Here is a 19922-nt window from a genome sequence, read left to right as displayed (position 1 = left end):
AGAGCGTACGTGTGAGTGTATTGGCTTACATGAAAATGCGATAGACAATGATGCATTTAGGTTAGAACGTCCATGCTCGATCAAATTGTTTTTGTTCAGTCAGTGTAAATTACGAGATTGGTTGATGTGGATGGACATCTTGCGTGCGTTTGGTCTTTGTCTGACATGCATGTCGTTTCGATCTCCTTTTTACTGTGCAGGGGAGAATGAATTACGTTCCTCATGGGTTTCAACTATGTAAAAAAATACGAAGTTTTGAGTGGATTTACGATTTCGTTTGCAAAATTACGAGCGAAAATTTCAGCTTCCCATTTCATCGGCGCGACCGTGCAAGAAACCTCAGTCTCCTGCTACCTCCATGATCACATGTTGTACCACACGAAAGGCCTCTGAAACACTCAGTGTGTAGCTAAGCGTGTGGAAATTTTCGTAGTGTTTTTTCTCATTTAATTTGGCAAATTATCAGCAAAAAACTCAATAATTCAAGGTAACCCTTTCTTCTCAATCGCTTCCTGGAGTTTCAAAGTCATACCAACGAAAATGAGTGAAAAATTTCGGTGCAAAAATCGTGCATCGGCGAGAGTAGAGACTGAGAGTATTCATACAGAAATAGCCCATGATTCGAGCTTGGTTTTCGTGTTTTTCGTTTGAATTTTGGCCAAATAGTCGCTTTTTAGCGGGTTTTGAAATTTTTAAAGCATCTAAAAACATTAAAATGACTTTTCATTAACAAACGAAAAAAAAACCCTGAGATATTCAATTATTTATCTACAAAATAAAAATATTTTTGGCAAGTGAATCATGCAGCTAAAAAGTGAACAATCAATGTTTTGGACGAGTACGTAGTGTGAGCGATTTTCGTGGGGATTCCCCGACCGTTCGTTCATTGCTGTGGCGCTCGAATACGCACTACGCAGTCAGTTTCTGTGAAACGGGATGAAATTTTCTTTCAGGCGAGGCGTTTCAAGTTACTCTTGAGAAAAGTTACTTATTTATCAGTTGTTGTTTTACTGTTTCATGACACATGTTTTTGATTCAATCACTTGTTGACCTGAAAAACAACGATATTTAGTACTCTTTTTCAACAGACTTTTTATAGTAAGTAGCCGCGGTAACAGCTGTCAAAATACTATCGTTTTAAAAGTACATTTTGAGTGAACTTTGTAAATGAACATTCTGAACCATCGTGTAATGTTATGCTTGTCATAGTATCTGCAATTGGAGAATTACTTCACATAGAATAATTTGTAAATGTAAATCAGTGCTGTTGAAGATTATTTAAGTGTCAGGGTGTTGCCAAATCTTGTGTGTATATAAGTATGTCCGGTTCTGAGATGAGCTGTATTGGCATCGAAAGGAATTTGTTAATAACTGACAATTTAATTAATACAATCAATTTGAAATTTACTCAAAACTTTTGAGACTGAATTTGTAAATTTACCAAGAATTTTCGGAAGCTAGAGGGGAAACAGACATAACAGTGTGATGGGCGGACCAGAAAGTCCATGGAAATCAAGCAGGTTGTTCTTACATGAACATTGCTGTTTGGTGTGTTGATTTGTAACACTTTATATACACTATGCTAACATGTTTCAACACCCAAGGAAACATTTGCAACTTTATAGTCAATGCGACATATTAATAAAATTATTTTAATTTTGTATCGGAATATCACAAAACAATGTTGTGATCATCGCAGTCCAGCTGTTATGAGTAAGCATGTGTACTTGGCTGGACCGATCAAGTTTCTGCAAAAAATCATTTCACTGTCATGACAAGCTAAAGTGACGTCTTTAATAAATGTGCCCATTCAATATCCAAGGCCATCAATGACACGAAGAAAGTTTGTCAGTCCCCACGGACGAAGTCTGGGGGGACTTATAGATTGGGTCATGTCCGTCTGTCCGTGCGTGCGTGCGTACGTCCGTCCGTCCGTTCACGCAGACATGCCCTGGTCAATTTCTTTCAAACTTTGCACAAGGATAGTACCCTACCCCATACAGATTCATGTCGATTTGTTTCACAATGCGATCAAATTTGGCCGTGTTAGACTTGGAGGACTTTTTAGTTTACACCTCCATAGACTCCCATGTATAAGGCAGTTCTCCATAGACTCCGATGTATAAGGCAGTCCTCCATAGACTCCCATGTAAAGGCAGTTCTCCATAGACTCCCATGTATAAGTCAGTTCTCCGTAGACGCCCATGTATAAGGCCAAGAAAAATAAAAATTTAGTTTCTCATCGTATTCTAGTGCAAAAAGGATGCATTGACACAGTTTTTAGTCCCCATGGATGAAGTCCAGGGGGCTTATAGATTGGGTCATGGTGTCCGGGTTATTGTGTCCGTTCGTCCATCCGTTCGTCCATCCTTTCACACAGATATCTCAGACATTTTGACAAAATGTCACGTGACCTTGGTGACCTTTGACCTCAATATACGTATTTGTCCATAACTCAGTAACCACAAGTGCTACACCCTTCATATATGGTATGATGGGATGACGCCACATATCATACCTCATTAATTATGCACATATCTAATTTTGAGCGAGCCAATAGAGCTAGAGGTCTGATTTTTGGTATATAGGGATAACTTAGCAATACAATTTCTTTGACAAAATGTCACGTGACCTCAATGACCTTTGACCTCAATATACATATTTGTCCATAACTCAGTAACCACAAGTGCCACACCCTTCATATCTGGTATGATGGGAGACCTTATGACGCCACATACTGTACCTCATTAATTATGTGCATATCTAATTCTGAGCAAGCCAATAGAGCTGGATGTCTGATTTTTCGTATATAGGGATAACTATAGGATAGAAATTTTTTGACAAAATGTCATGTGAACTTGATTTTTTACCTAAAATATACGTTTATGTCAATAAATAAGTCCCACAAGTGCTATGTCCTTTATATTTAGTAGGATGGGAGACCTTATGACAACACACGCTTTACCTCATTTATTATGCACATATCTAATTCTGGGCAAGCGAATAGAGGTAGAGGTCTGATTTTTGGCATATAGGGATTTATTAGCATACATTTTTTTTTTCAAAATGTCACGTGGCCTCAATGACCTTTGACCTTGATTATACATATATATGCATATCTCAGTAACCACAAGTTCTATACACTTCAATTTTGATAGGATATTAGACCTTAAGATGTCACATCTTGTACCTCATTTATTATGCGCATATGTATTTCTTGGCTGGCCAATACAGCGACAGGTCTGATCTTTTTTCCCAATTTAGAACCATAACTTAGACATGCCTCATGTGTTTCAAATTGGGAACAACGACATAGACCTATGTGCCCATAGATCTCAACATATACACTCCAGTGATACTTCTTAATGACCACATTCCCTGCCCCATCAAGACTAATACTCCTATTACTATGTCATTGTCAATGACTTGTTTAGAACTATATTTTCGTTTTAAACTACAGTTCTTTGATGCAGTGTGGTCGTCTGGCAATCCATCATCACGGCAGATGTAGTGCATCCAATACACAGTCCACACTGTCCGATCATGCGTGCATGTTTTCCTGTTATAATTCAATTGGGTCAGAATTTGTAGCAAGGAACATACAAAATCTTGCAGATAAATCAATTTGGATGATCTATGTACATCTATGCAAATTCCAAGTTTTGTGGACATGTGAAAATTATGTTTTTTGCCTTCATCTACAAGATGGCGTGTTTACCAAGCTGGACGCTCACTGCTAAAAAAACAATAGGTTTTATTACAGTTTCACATTTCAACCCTTTCTTTGCATCTTTCTCAGCAACATTCCCCAAACCTCTCTCCTTGCATCCCTACCGCTAAATGCACTGAGGAGCACAGTGTCATCATTGACGCTATTTTTGACATTTGCTTTATGTATGTAGGATCTGCTTGTCCATTGCTATAGAAGTTGATATGCATGTTCCTAAAGATGACCTCCAGTACCTAAGTTGCTGACCTTATTTGCTTTTGTCATTCTTGTTTTTCTGGTTTAAATATTTCTTGAATTTACCAATTCAAACCGAATGTGAGCACACTGTCCTTGACGGTATTTTTAATTTAAGGAAAGTGATGTGTAATAAATTTGAAATGAGACAAATGAAAGACTGAGACAAATGAAAGATTAGTTTCAATACTGTTCTGAATTATGAGAAATGACCATAAGTCATACCTACCCAACCAAACTACCCAGTGTCATAAGAGACTGTCATCTGCTATTTCAGTCCACAGGGGCTTGTCAATGGCCAATGAACAGATAATAAAGAATATAAACCTATTTCGTTGTGTACCAGCCTTTCCCTTGTTCACTTCTTCTCTCAGCCTGTTACCTAGCTCTGTAAGTCAGGATTGACGGTAAAGTGTTAACTATGTATTCAGTATATAAAGTGCACTCCACGGTAACCTCTGGCATGCCACACGATGACCTCATAAGACGTTTAGTGTGCAACAGTGTGAAGGTCAAGGCAAAATCCAACAACGGTTCACAATAGAGGGCGCACTGCATACTGCATACATTACAGTAATTAACACTGTACCATGATCATGGCTTACAGAGCCCCTGTGGTCAGTCTTATTTACTAGCTACAGTTTTTATCAAAATTTTTGCCTAAATCTTAAAACATATTGACTAGGATATATTTTATAAAGCGACAGAAATTTACTTTGGTGCTCAAAGGGTTAAAGGGTAGCAATTGACAATTCAATAATTCTAGACTTTCGGTTTGTCGCTTTCTCCTGAAAACATTTTACTAAAGGCTACCAGTTGACTGTTCAAATTGCTAGACGCTTGAGTCAGTTGCTTTCGCCTGAAAACATTTTACTAAGGCTACCAGTTGACAGTGTTCCAATGGCTAGACTCTTGAGTCAGTTGCTTTCGCCTGAAAACATTTTACTTAAGGCTACCAGTTGACAGTGTTCCAATGGCTAGACTCTTGAGTCAGTTGCTTTCGCCTGAAAACATTTTACTAAGGCTACCAGTTGAGAGTGTTCCAATGGCTAGACGCTTGAGTCAGTTGCTTTCGCCTGAAAACATTTTACTAAAGGCTACCAGTTGACAGTGTTCCAACGGCTAGACGCTTGAGTCAGTTGCTTTCGCCTGAAAACATTTTACTAAAGCTACCAGTTGACAGTGTTCCAACGGCTAGACTCTTGAGTCAGTTGCTTTCGCCTGAAAACATTTAACTAAAGGCTACCAGTTGACAGTGTTCCAATGGCTAGACGCTTGAGTCAGTTGCTTTCGCCTGAAAACATTTTACTAAAGGCTACCAGTTGACAGTGTTCCAATGGCTAGACGCTTGAGTCAGTTGCTTTCACCTGAAAACATTTTACTTAAGGCTACCAGTTGACAGTGTTCCAATGGCTAGACTCTTGAGTCAGTTGCTTTCGCCTGAAAACATTTTACTAAAGGCTACCAGTTGACAGTGTTCCAATGGCTAGACGCTTGAGTCAGTTGCTTTCGCCTGAAAACATTTTACTTAAGGCTACCAGTTGACAGGTTCCAATGGCTAGACTCTTGAGTCAGTTGCTTTCGCCTGAAAACATTTTACTTAAGGCTACCAGTTGACAGTGTTCCAATGGCTAGACTCTTGAGTCAGTTGCTTTCGCCTGAAAACATTTAACTAAAGGCTACCAGTTGACAGTGTTCCAATGGCTAGACTCTTGAGTCAGTTGCTTTCGCCTGAAAACATTTTACTTAAGGCTACCAGTTGACAGTGTTCCAATGGCTAGACTCTTGAGTCAGTTGCTTTCGCCTGAAAACATTTTACTTAAGGCTACCAGTTGACAGTGTTCCAATGGCTAGACTCTTGAGTCAGTTGCTTTCGCCTGAAAACATTTTACTAAAGGCTACCAGTTGACAGTGTTCCAATGGCTAGACGCTTGAGTCAGTTGCTTTCGCCTGAAAACATTTTACTAAAGGCTACCAGTTGACAGTGTTCCAATGGCTAGACGCTTGAGTCAGTTGCTTTCGCCTGAAAACATTTTAAAAAAGGCTACCAGTTGACAGTGTTCCTATGGCTAGACTCTTGAGTCAGTTGCTTTCGCCTGAAAACATTTTACTAAAGGCTACCAGTTGACAGTGTTCCAATGGCTAGACTCTTGAGTCAGTTGTTTTCGCCTGAAAACATTTTACTTAAGGCTACCAGTTGACAGTGTTCCTATGGCTAGACTCTTGAGTCAGTTGCTTTCGCCTGAAAACATTTTACTAAAGGCTACCTGTTGATGGTTACATTTTATTTTGATTTTGAATGCAATCAAAATAAATTATGTGGAATATTTTTATGGAGTGTGCATGTTTTAAATAAAAACCTATGGCTAAATTTAAAAAATGATTGTTGATGTGCATTATTTCATTTTACTACACATATTATCCTAAAATGAGAAACATATTCATACATTTTTATAAAATTAAAGAATGAACCACACTGGAATCATTTTTTTTTAACCTCGGCATACTAGATACTGCCCAACGCAATAATTGAGCAATTTTCTTCTCCATTTGTAGATTTTTATATTAGGTTTTATAAATTCAATGATGCAAAATGCTTCATAGAGAAGATGCCTTCCAACCTTGATTTTAGGTTATAAAAAAGTCATGACTTGAGACAGGTATTTCAAAAACTATAATTTTAATGTAAACTATTCTACTTATGGAAAAAACTTGAAATTGAAAGATTTACTGAATTGCCATCCACAAAATGAAGTTTAATGCTATGTTTTCAGACATTTTAATTTTTGCAGTTGAAAAAAGGAGACTATTCTCTTCCATGATAAGAAACACAAGTTTTCACATGTCCAAAGTTTTGTTTTTCCCTTCTAATTCGCCAAAAATTGGTCTTGACATTGTTCTTTTTTTAGATTTCTTAAAATGAGCAAAACCCAAAATAAATGAGCGGGTGTTGCGTGAAGTATGTTAAGAACTAACTTGCAGGGCGACGTGATAACTAGAATTCCGCCAATGGAGCTTTGACACCGTTTTCAGGGTAATAATAGTAATCGTTTAATTCAATCTTCTGATTTCACCGTACCCGGATATTGATTTTTGTTCCGTTTCCTGGTGAGAAAACAAAAACAGTTGTTTAATCATAGACCCTCGAGAAATCTATGGTTTAATACCCAAAACACAAAAAATTGTTCGTGGTCTAGTTTTATTTTAAAGGTGAGTTTAAGGTAGTATGCGCCTCGAAAATGAAAGACTTGATCTTCTTGCTCAAATTTTCCTAAATTAAATTTTCAACCATTCTCTCAACAAATCAAGAATAATGAACAGGGGTAAACGTGCAAATTTTGGTTCTTGAGAAACAAATTACCAACCATTTACTGATATTTGAAATTCAAAATGGCCACCATCCCTGTTTTAACTCAATGGGGAAAAAGAAAGTTTCAATTTTCAAAAAACTAAGAGGGTGAAACTTTTTCTCACTCCATGAAGCCGCATAAGTGGCACTAAGAACAGAAAAAACTTGTGAAAATTTGAGAGTTTTAATATCTGTCCCCGAGGCGCATTCTACCTTAAGGAAACAAGCTTTGCAAATTGCTGATGGAATTCTTCATCAGTTTGTGAATATGACAAAAACGCTTTCATTTTGCTTGCCATTCATTGTTGGCCTCGTGTCTAAGTCTCGTCTTCGTTTCTGAGCAAGCGCATTTACACATTCTGCTAAAGTAATTAAACACAACCGTGCATGTACTTTTCGTTATTCGACGACAAACAAGCTCTCAACACCCTATAAACAAAACTAGTATTTCTCGGGACGAATCTAGATTGTCCAGAATTGTCCTTAAGAGAGGGCGAAGTTGAATATACAACACTCATTTACCATAGTGTTCGAAACTTTCAGGTAAAACCAAATCAAAGAGCGGTTATTGTGCACATGCACATACATCAATGGGGCGACATATTTAAAGTTGGGACAGCATTCTTCGATTGAATTCAATCGTGTTAATGGTAAAGCCTTTTTCAGAAAAAAAATAATAAAAAACCAGAAATACATACATTTTTACATATATTTTTATCAAATTGTAACAAAACACCTTTATTTCTTTCACTGAAACTAGACAATGGAAGCCTACTTACTTTCCGAATCGTTCGCCTTCCGCCATTGTTTCCGGCAGTTTCATTCCCCTCGTTTCCGGTAGCGGCAGGACCAGGATACCCGCTATGATCGCTAGTATACCGAATATGATGATGGGCAGTGGCCTCCACAGTGTCTTCATTAGTAAGATTTGAGGAGAAAGTATGGCGCCAAAGTTAGAGCACGTGGCACAAATGCCAATTCCAAAAGACCTGCAGAAAACGAATGTTAAGACAAAGAAGTAATATTGGTTTTGAAGACGGGAGGGAATTGCAGACCAACTGGGAATTGTTTTGATATGTAAGGGAGAAGGTTCATTCTTACCTCACTGGAGTCGGGAACAGCTCCGCCGAATAGACATATACTATGCCGAATGATGCCGAAATGCCAAATTTTCCGATCATGGCCAATGTCACACGCAACCATGAAAGGTTCCCGCCTGAAAAGAAAAAGAAAGACTTTAGACTTGGCATATTGAAATCAACTACTGACCGACTAGACTAGTTCACTTGAATCTTTTCCCTTTGTTACTTATCTTTTGACAAATTCCTGGACGTACGTTATATTCTCGTCTCGAAAATGAAAGCCTTAAACTTTTGCTCAGTCTTGTCTCTAGCAAATATTCATAGTCAATCATTCTATTTCAAACTCAAGACTAAAAATCAGAGGTCAACTTGAAATTGTGTTACTAGAAAAAAAAATTACTCAATATTTTCCGATATTTGAAATTCAAAATGGCCGCCACCCCTGTGTTAACTCCTGGGGGGGGGGGAAATAAAAATCCCGATTTTTACAAAACTAAGCCGGCGGAAACTTTATCTACTCCATTAGCTTCAAAATGAGTCCCTACAAGTGATAGGCCGAAAGAAAATTGTAAAAGTTTGAGAGGCCAAATATCTGTCCCCAAGTCGCATTCTTTCCCGAGAAGTTGTAGCAAAAATGGTGACTTTGGTATTTTACAACATAAAATACACTTTTAATAGTTTGCTAGTATCCGTTTCAACTCACATCGTTTGGTGTCGCCGTTCTCAACTACCGAAAATCCAGTCGTTGTGGACTGGCCAGGTGGGAATGCAGAGAAATACTTAGAAGAGCCAAGTGTAGAATTTGGGACTCAGTGGAGATAATTTGTTTGCGTTCCTGCCAGCCTTATCCGAAGCAGTCTTTGTAGTTTTATCGCCCTCGTTCACGCTGAATATTCATAGACGTGGGCACTATACGGTTCTCGGGGCCTTGACCGTATAGTGCCCACGTCAAAACTTGTATGGCCGAAAGCTGGAATCGCTTATCAGAAGAGTTCACGAGCTCTTGGAATTTCAAATTTCATGTCTGACAATACATAGCTGAAAGAAATTTAGCCTGATCTGTAATGTCAGTGATATATTCCTGGATACTCACAGACTGGAACCAGAACTGTCGCAATGCAGCCACACCCACTCAATATCATGGAGCCGAACAAACACCAGCGGCGTCCGAGACGTGGAGAGTCCATGAGGAAGATAGGGAGACCGTATCCGGGGATTTCTACGGCGGCAGAGATGAATGCATTGAGGTAGTCGCTACCACCGAGAGATGACGTACTCAGACTTAAACCGAAATAGACCATACTGTTGGCTAAACTACATGAAGAAAGTAGAATGAAAAGTGAAATGTCAACTATTGCCATGGGGATAATTATAAGATACTCAATTAAATACATAATATAACAATATAAACCCATCAAAGCGAAACTCTTCCCTCTGTCTGTTAGTCAGTCTGTCTGTCTGTCCGTCCGTCCGTTTGTCTCTGTCTGTCTGTGTCTGCCTGTCTGTCTGTCTGTCTGTGTCTGCCTGTCTCTGTCTCTGTCTGACACACACGCTCCCTCTCTCTTATGTATAATAAATATATATATATATATATATATATATATATATATATATATATATATATGTATGTATGATATATATATAATATAATATAATATACCGAGAAGAATCCACCACAGTCTTCAAATTCATTTGAATTTTGATCATCAGATGTGTGAAATATTCGCAAATTTAATGGTACGAACAGTCATGATTTAAAGTGTTCGATAAAATGGGACTCTTTTCTTTACTTAGAAGATGCGAGAACACGGCACCTAAATACAGACACTCAATCCATTCCTACTCACTTATCCATAAGTAGATACGCATGTGTATGCAATCCTTCCGCTTCATCCATCCATCCATACATTCCTACAAACACGTACGTACATGTATGTAATGCATTTGTCTGTTTGTTTGTACAAATATTTATTCAAGGAGCTAAATGCTATGATCACAGCCGTTCATCACACTGGGTTCGACGCCCTTGTCATATAGCCATTGTTAAGCGATCACATGATGATCTCTATCGACAGTAACACCAACCTCTGGATGACGGAAAAACACCTTGTGTGTTCTTTAGCATAAAAACACTCACTTACTAGTTAAATGCAAGAATTAATGTCTTCTTTCTCATGTTTGGCAATTTCACCAAATCTAACATCCTAGACTTAGTTTCCTCGTCTGTCATCGAGTCCTGGTTTGCAATAACAAGAAAGATTGTCAATATGGACATCAGAGGGTATAATTGTCGCAACAATTTGTATCGTTCTCCATGACTTATTATTTCTCTTCATTACTGGGTTGAAGTTACGACTAGCGAACAAGGTATTCACGAATCAACGTGATGGAATCTAACAATTTCCTGTCTGGCAATCGCAAAACCCCTTCCTCGTGAAATATGATTCAGTAATTGATATGCCTTGATAACATATATTGTATGCAGTTTGTTGATGTGTCCATATAATGGTTTTGATAATTAATGACCTACACAAAAGAAATCTTTAATTTTAAGACAAGCCTACCTGTTCGACGTCTTTTAGTCCAGGTTTCCAGGATTCTTCGAAGAGGTCGCTCGGTATCTCCACTTGTTCACCTTAGCGGATCTTCTAATTATCTTCTCCGCTTCTTCAACTTTGCCCATGGACAGCAGCCATCTTGGCGATTCTGGAATAAACCTTGAAAGATTTGAAAAAAATGGAAACGAAAATTTAAATTTTCAAAGCATGAGAACGTAATTACAATGTGCTCGAATTCCTCCCTTTGTCTGTAAAACACATATATGACTGTTCAGTCCACGCTTTCCATTCATACGAAACAAAACAAAAAAAAACTAGTCTGGCAGAGACCCTGCGATTCGCGTTCTTCCCTGTTCGAACACGCGCGCACCAATTTAGAGACGCGCCGCGAATCCCAGGGTCTGGACGTTCTTGCAAGCGACCGGTCGGATTTCTGCCTGATCCGGGTACTTCATAGAACTCCACACATCCGTTAATCAAAATAAAATGAGAAGTATCATAGCCAAATAAAATGCAAAATGAAAAATAAAAACATACCACGTATATAGATCTACCAGCTACTAGTATATATTCTCTCCGCCCAGCTAGATAGGTATTTCTTTTGACGTCACTACCCTTATGAATATTCATATACTTGCAAAAACCGACAGTCGCTGTGTCTAGCAGCGCGCGCTTACAGCTGCACAGCGTAGCTTTCGATTGCAGGCCCACCGGGCGCGCACAAGACAAGGCACAGCGACTGTGGAGAGTCTACATCAAAACCCGTACATACCTACCTAGCTACCTAGCTAGCTACCTAGCTACATACCTACCCACATAGCTAGCTACCTAGCTACCTACCTAGCTACCTACCTACCTATCTAGCTACCTACCTAGCTACCCCCATAGCTACCTACCTAGCTACCTAGCTACCAACCTGGCTACCTACCTACCTATCTAGCTACCTACCTAGCTACCTACCTACCCACATAGCTACCTACCTAGCTACCTACCTATCTAGCTACCTACCTAGCTACCTAGCTACCTACCTACCCACATAGCTACCTAGCTACCTAGCTAGCTAGCTAGCTAGCTAGCTACCTATCTACCTACCTACCTACCTAGTATGGCTACCTAGCTAGCTACCTAGCTAGCTACCTAGCTACATACCTAGCTACCTACCTAGCTATCTAGCTACCTAGCTACCTACCTAGCTACATACATACATACCTACCCACATAGCTACCTACCTACCTACCTAGCTACATACATACATACATACATACATACATACATACATACATACATACATACATACAGATATTTTATTTCTGATTGTTCACGCAATAGATTCCAATTATTATATCATATCATAACGTATCGTATCATATCATATCATATCATATCATATCATATCATATCATATCATTCTTTGACATATATTATATTCACGGTTAACTTATAATTAAAAATATTGCATATTTTGGACCATACCATACTATCATACATCAAACATTTGACAACACTCAGTTTTGAAATTTGTCGTCTATCTTTAAATGTTTTCTTTTCAGAACAGAATAGTTGGTTAGCAGAGGCCGGACTGTGGTTGTAGCAACTTGGACATGAAACTTATATAATACATTACGAGTTAGACCCTCCACTCAGGCAGTCGATCAACAAGTGTGTGATCTACTCACAACCAATAGGTCAGGAAGATGGTGTGTGGTATGATAATGGCCAGTTGAAGTTTCCACCACACCCGGATGTTGTACGCCATCAGGGCAAGTAGCATGTAACCCACGCTGTAAAACATCGCAACCACCATGCCGGCTGTTGTGCGTTTGGAAGGACCCACGTGCTCAGTAGCTACGGTACAGAAGTGTATGCGGAAATTAAAAAAAAACTTATTCGCATGATTAACTTTGGATCGTAGTGGACCCGAAATATACGGACATGATTACGTCATCATTCGTCTCGCAAAAAGTCTACATCAGATTGTAAAGCGTAATATATATTTTGGTTGTTTTGTGTGGCTTTGATGAAAGTCTTGGTTTTAATGTCATGAATAATTTTTGCTCGAGACTGTCCGATAAAACGAAGTGAACAGTTTATAACCATTTTTATGATGTGGTTTAAAAACTACTTCACTTCACAATATTATACAACCTAAATCAAAACACTGACATGGGATATGTACTTGACAATTATTGTGTTGGTATATGGTAATAAATCGCTTATTATCCAACAACATTTAATACTCGGTTTCTTCGTAAATGTATTGATTCATGCAAGCTATATTTATAAGCGTTGCCTGAGTATGCAAATCGACTGAAAAGAAGATATTTTCAATCGAGAATAGCTATTGGTCCGAAATAATGCAATGTTTTTCACAAGTGTCTGTATTTGTGTCATTTTTACTATGCCCAAGGCCAAATCATGCGTTGAATCTAACACTGTTCGATTGACGTCAATGCTTACACGGGGTAGATTGAGGGGCTGCAATGAAATATAGGCAATAGTTTAAAAACATTCATTATCTGCAACTTATTTTGCCATTTTATCCATCACTGCGTCTACATCATTATTCAGAAAAGCCATACACTTCGCAGCAGTGGAAACATGGATACTGTCACGCCTTAAATGTGGATTAAGCTTCAATCCATGGCAGTACTTCCCTGGAAGTCAAGGGTAGATACTTACCTAGAACGAAACCGCTGAGGTAGACGGCGTAAACGGCAATGAAAAGTAGAAAATGGAAGGCGGTATAAAACGTTAAGTCAGGCGAAAAGACTGTGGTGATGCCGAACGCTTGTAGCAGCACCACAGACAACATGAGCCCGCGCAAACGACCATACCTGGAAAAAACAGACATATGTTCAGTTAGGGCAGAGAGAGAGAGAGAGAGAGAGAGAGAGAGAGAGAGAGAGAGAGAGAGAGAGAGAGAGAGAGAGACAGACAGACAGATGTGCATTGGAATTTGATGTAGACGTTACCAAAGTCATGCATGAGGAAGACATCTTTTACCGCACAATAAAGGTCGTAGGAGTCACTGCTGAAGTAGTGACAATAAAATGAAACTATCAAACAACAGCTGTCTTTTTACTTCTATACAATTAGTTTTTTTGGTATAAATTTTTATAGTTATGAGGGTACACACAGAGGGACAGAGAGCGGTGTCAAGAAAGGAGACGTCCACAATACGTACAAAACATATGGTCTAACAATGCAATATACAGTGTTGCGGTTGCAGCAAATAATGAGAAAAACACAGAAACAAACAGTCATAAAAATTTAGATTGTGGAATTGATAATCAAGGTCCAATTGATGAATCAATAATTCCATGTTAAATTACCTGTCGAGGAACATTCCAAAGACGAAGGAACCGATGAGGGACCCAGCAAATGAAATTGACGACAGCAAGGCGTTGTAGTGGTAGCGGTCACAGACTAGATTGAACTGATAACAAAGAAGATCAAATGTATGAAACAAAAAATTATGACTGTTGGCTACTCCATTCGTTGTGTGATTCGAGCGGTTTATCGATAAGTTAGTTCACACCTCGAAATTGAAAGACTTGAACTTTTGCTGAAACTTTCTGTACGGGGAATGTAACCCATTCCCTTTCGAAATTAAGATAAAATAACTCCAAGGGATCTGCTGATTATTTGGTGCAAGAGAAAGCTTTTATTTCCCAGCACGTGAAATTCACGATGGCCGCCTTCCAACTGTCAAGCGAAAAAATAAAATTTTCGAACCAACAAAATTAGCGAGTGAAGAGTTTATATACCACGAGCTTCAAAGTAAGACCCATGGAAGGTAGATCGAAAACGCATTGTAAATGTTTGAGAGTCTAAACGTCTGTCTCCCAAGCGCATTCCACTTTTTATGCCGAGTAGTGCTCTTCTTCTACTATCTTTCCCCTCCGCAATTTCTTCATCAACACAGCTTCAAATCTCTGTTGAAATGGGTCAATTTACGTTCACGTAGTAAGTATCATTTGGCGATACACGCAAAGGGCTATAGTTACCGCGTTTTTGGAACTGTTATCCAACGGGGTAACAACTTAGATGACAGACAGCAGAGATACCTCTCGTTTTGTAAGAGACGAAAACACTATTGACTTGCCATGTTCGGTATACTTTCAGCATATATTTCCCTCTCCGGCTTTTGAGTCACCCTGACTGTACAGCATAGTGTCCCTCGGCCTGTGGTCTTGAGTGAAATGCCAAAGGGAAACGAACGCACTGGCTAACCTCATAGACGGTCGAAATTACGCATACTGATCATTAACGTCCATTCACCATTCTGCTCACGTTTACATGTGTGAAAATACGTCGAAAAGTTCAGAGGTTATTGTCTTGAATGGTAGACAAGCCATTTGCTGCAGCCCCACAAATCGTTGTAAATTAAATCTTAAATATACACTCTTATGCACTAAGCGCACCGTTACAAGCTTTCAGTGTAGGCAATTTTTGGCTGCCGCAATAGCCGAATTAGTTCAAAGATTGGTCGTAAGAAAATTGGGCCCTTTAAGGCTTGTTATTTGATTCTTGCGCTGCGGCATCGGTAACACCCGTATAAGACTGCACTGGTGTATTTTGCAAAAAGCAAGTGTAGATCCTAATGTTATCAATTCCTAGTCTGTGGCATTTGGCGTTGTTCACCCGAGCAATACAATAATTTAGCGAAGGTCATTAAAATCAGCGGCAGACAAATATGAAAGTTCTAATTAAGAAGTAAACACGAATTATAATCCCTACCTGTTGAGATATCGTGAGCTTATATTGGGATTTATCGTATTCCCACCCTTGATCGCACTTCAACAAATCTCTTTTGGTAGCCCACTCTTCTTTTGCGGACGAGGCTGAATACTGTATGACATCATTGGCAGTGACGTTGTACCGGTAGCACTGACTGTGTTTCCAGGCCACTCCGCAGGGATCGGGGCTCATTTCTAAAGGAGTGGTGAGGTTCTTCACCAAGCCCTGGCAGTTCTCACTGAAGTTGGCAATACAGATCTGTTGGCTGATGCGATGAACATCCGGGACCTTGCACCAGGAGTCGGTCTCCGCCAGCGTGAAGACGACAGAGAAAGCAATCATCCCGGAAGGTATCGCCGTCAGCGCCAGGAAGCAGAAACACATGGCCTGGTACGGCCCGAACTCGCCGAGCACATATTTCAACACGTTGTCGTATTCTAGCGTTGAACCTTTGAGATACAAAAAGAATCGTTTACCTTGATTTTTTTAAATCCGAATGGAAAGCATTCTCCGAGTTATAAATAGCTGAAAACGAACTCTATTTTGTTCAGTAAGCCAGCAGGAACATGGCCTATTGAACCCGTGATCTGTACAGCTAAGAAAAGCATCAGTTTAAAATTAATATATAAGACCATTTAAAGAAACTTCCTTGTTTGCTGTCCTCGGAATATTGAAAAGCTACTTGCACTGAAGCCAGGTAAAAAAAACAAACGCAGGCAAAGAACACAAGTATATTAACATAACCTCACTTTTTATTTGGTTTCTTTTGGAAAAATAATATTTCTATTTGTAATAGAGTTAACGTTTTGTTTGTTTTCTTAATTTTCTCTGAAAACCTACCAGCACGCGGAAGGCAAGCAAAGAATTTTATTTAAGGCACCTAACATAAAAGTTTCGACATGCTTGAAGTTTACATTCTGAATATAACCGACTCAGGTTTTCTTAAAGGCCCCATTTTAATATCAAATTTATCTGACAGGACATTATTAAGTTGACATAAGGATCAATTTTTTACAAAATTTTAACAAGTACTTCTCACATCTACCAATGTAATAACCGGGGATTAAAGCCCCCACTCAATTATCAGATTTATCTAATATAAATATTAGTTACTTGATGAAATATTCAACAGAAAACAAAAGAATGACAAACTGTTAATGGGCTATTGACACATTCGCTAATGCGAGAACCTGGGATTGAGAAGGGTGCCTTTACACGGGGATTAAATTGTTTGTGGCCTACTTGGTATCTTCTCGTAAAAATCTACCACCTTTCGAGCACGTAATAAATTGACTATAACGCCCGAGCGTGCCCATTTTGTACCTGTCAAGCTCGATCAACTCTCTCCTTCAACATAATTGTTGAGTTCACTTCAAATACATACCCTGTCACCTTTAATGTTTTGACCCCCGCGATGACTCATGATTCGCAATTGCACGTATGCAACGGACTAAGGGCGATTGTATATGCATTGTTTGCTTTACATATGAAAGGATGGACCAAAAATGTCACGTCAAAGGCTCCCCCGGTCAAAGCAGTTCTCCCATTGAGAGGCTCACTTTACCCAATTGAGAAGTTCTGTAGTAAAAGCCATGCCCGCTGATCCTTTTCTGCCGTCATATTATCCACATTTGAGAGATAGCATACCATAAGGTACGCGGATAGATTGGCAGTCAACATGGCGACTAATATAACCGCATTATCTCTTCGTTGTTATTCACACAACTCTCACACCCCTGCCTCTGCAACCATCATTTGGAACGACCTACACTCTGTACTCTGACCGTTCAATGCCTTGATGTCGATTAATGAGATTAATGGCTCTTTGCTGTGCTTTGCAAGCGATGTCTTCTCCTTGGGTGAACTTTGACCTAAACACTCGCAGCCCTGACAAGCTTTCACTGAGTACATGGGAACATTGCAATTTTAACGGCATAATGGAAGTGGTACTCCGGTTAAAAAGAGTCATGAACTTTACCCTGCACTAGAGAATTCTCTCTATCTCCGGTCAGTAACAGCTGTTCCAGCCGTTTTCCCTTTGCACGAATGAATCTGTATTCAAAATTAATTTCATGTTTGGCCCGATTACATTTGGACAATGTCTGTTCGCCTGAAACCCCAGCTAATGACGAGAGATTCAGTCAGTTTTCAAATCACGTCCACGGATCCTTTGTCAGCTTTCGATCGAAAAAAAGACAAATAGTTAGGCACCTCAAAGGTGGTAAGATTTAAGTTTAGATTCTACTGCAAAGGAAGCTTTAAGGCATCATGTCTTGAAAATTTTCATCAGCGTTTCGCTTGTTTGAAGTCGATTCACACAAAGTAGCACGCATAATATTAAGAAAATGCATTCTTCAGACATATAAATTACCTTTTCAGGTCAGGTATAGGCTGAAAATAGTGGCCGTACTGGTAAGCAATCGAGTTGTTATTCTGAATTTGAGTCTTGTGACATAGGATTTAGCTTTCGACATGGGAGATTAGGTTTGCATTTTCGACCAGGTGCTCGGTTGATAATCTGCCCACATTCCTTGGGTGAGCATAGCAATGCGATTGGTTTCTATAACTTTGAACGCATGGTGGTGAACTTGTTGGAGCTATTGCAATGAAAATGTATAATCTTTTTCACAGTTTTCCTCCATGAGTCATTTCATGGCTGCTATATAGCCTTTGGAGGGAAGATGTACTCCGAGTATGGTAAGAATTTTGATATACATTTACAAAAAAACACCGGAGAACCAAAGGCGTGTTGCAGTGGCTGGTCATCTCAATCGACCGATGTCACTACGAGTCGTTTCCAGTAGATTCTGAGAGGGGCGGTAAGAAAATTAATGTGAATTTTTTTGCGTGCAAAAATTTTGCATTTTCAGATTTGCATGGCATAACATTTACTTCAGTTTATTTCCGGTAAAGTTTAAACAGTGGAGTAGGTTGGCTTCTCTGTCTATGGGTAAACCATTCAGCGATCGTGAATATATTTTTGTCGAAAATCCCTGCGACTGCGCTTTTTGTAACTTTTGTAAATGTAGATCTTTATCTGACCATCCATCCTTCAAAATATAATGGTCAACCCATCAGATAGTCAAATGTTCTTCCCCACACACAGTCAACAGTCCAATTTCGGCCCTTTAACTCTTGTTGTTTACCACCATAACCACGTTTGCAGAATTGTTCTCAATAGGGGTCTCACCCGTTATGACATTTGTGCCAAGGTCAAATCAACTGCGTCGATTTCCTTTAAAACGTATAACTGATATATCCATGTGTTATTTCCAAGCTTATGTGACGCACGGTAAAATGGACCTTGGCTTGGGTAGGGTACGAACAGCAGTAACAAAGATCAGGCGTTGTTTATATTGCAACAGAGGACGAGACATACATGCAAATTTAACAATAAGGAAGGCTAACGTCACCATTTCTGAAATCGCTGGGTGCGATGGAATCGCAAACCTCATTGCAACATCTGTTAAGTTAAGAGTATTACTCAAAGTTCGGTAGCTCCAAGGAAATCACAAGATCAAATGGAAACTCCGTAAAAATCTTACCTTTCTTCTTCTGGGCCATTGCGACGACCACACCGACGGAACGCAGGACGATAAGTGGCTGAGTTACAAAGTTCAACGGGGATCACGGCGTTTGTATTATGATTCAAATTACCGATCTCCGTTCTGACTGAGAACAAACGCAAGGCTTTACCCTGGATCAGGTTAGACGAACTATTTAGGTAAAGTGGCCCTTTCAGAGGGAATGTTTGTTCCATTTTAAATTGCCCTCTGTGAGTTTAAATGTACATCGCAGTTAGAAAGTAAAACGGTCCGTTCTCAATTAACCCGAATGAAGCATCGTAGGGACAACCTTATATTTGAAACACCTTCCGGGAATTTGGAGGTTTCATTTGACCACCTTCCTAGGAAGGATGCAAATAAGGTGTATAGAGACCAGTCAAAAGAATCCACTCTAAATTTTGATTTCTGTTGTTGTTGTTTGTTGTTGTTGTTGTTGTTGTTGATGTTTCTTGCAGGGTTACATATTGTGTCAACCATCACCGTCTTGTTGATCGCCCTCGCTTCACCTCTTTACACAGGAGAAAAGGATTTTACTGGAGGAAGGGGGGGGGGGGGTTGTTGAAGAGGGACTTGCAGCTAGGTTCCTGCACCGTTCAAGCTATTTATTGAAGCCATACAGTGATCCAAATATCTAACATATCACTGTATTAAGTGGAGTATCGA

At 39.4% G+C, this 19922-nt stretch overlaps 1 pseudogene; it reads right to left on the bottom strand.

Annotated features, from left to right (window-relative positions):
• Positions 1–8088: 8088 nt before the first annotated feature.
• On the bottom strand, positions 8089–19257 carry LOC139141534 (organic cation transporter protein-like; annotated as a pseudogene).
• Positions 19258–19922: the final 665 nt, after the last annotated feature.

The sequence above is a fragment of the Ptychodera flava genome, chromosome 10, assembly GCF_041260155.1.
Source record: "Ptychodera flava strain L36383 chromosome 10, AS_Pfla_20210202, whole genome shotgun sequence".
Lineage (NCBI taxonomy): Eukaryota > Metazoa > Hemichordata > Enteropneusta > Ptychoderidae > Ptychodera > Ptychodera flava.
This window is presented reverse-complemented; position numbering and strand designations above follow the sequence as displayed.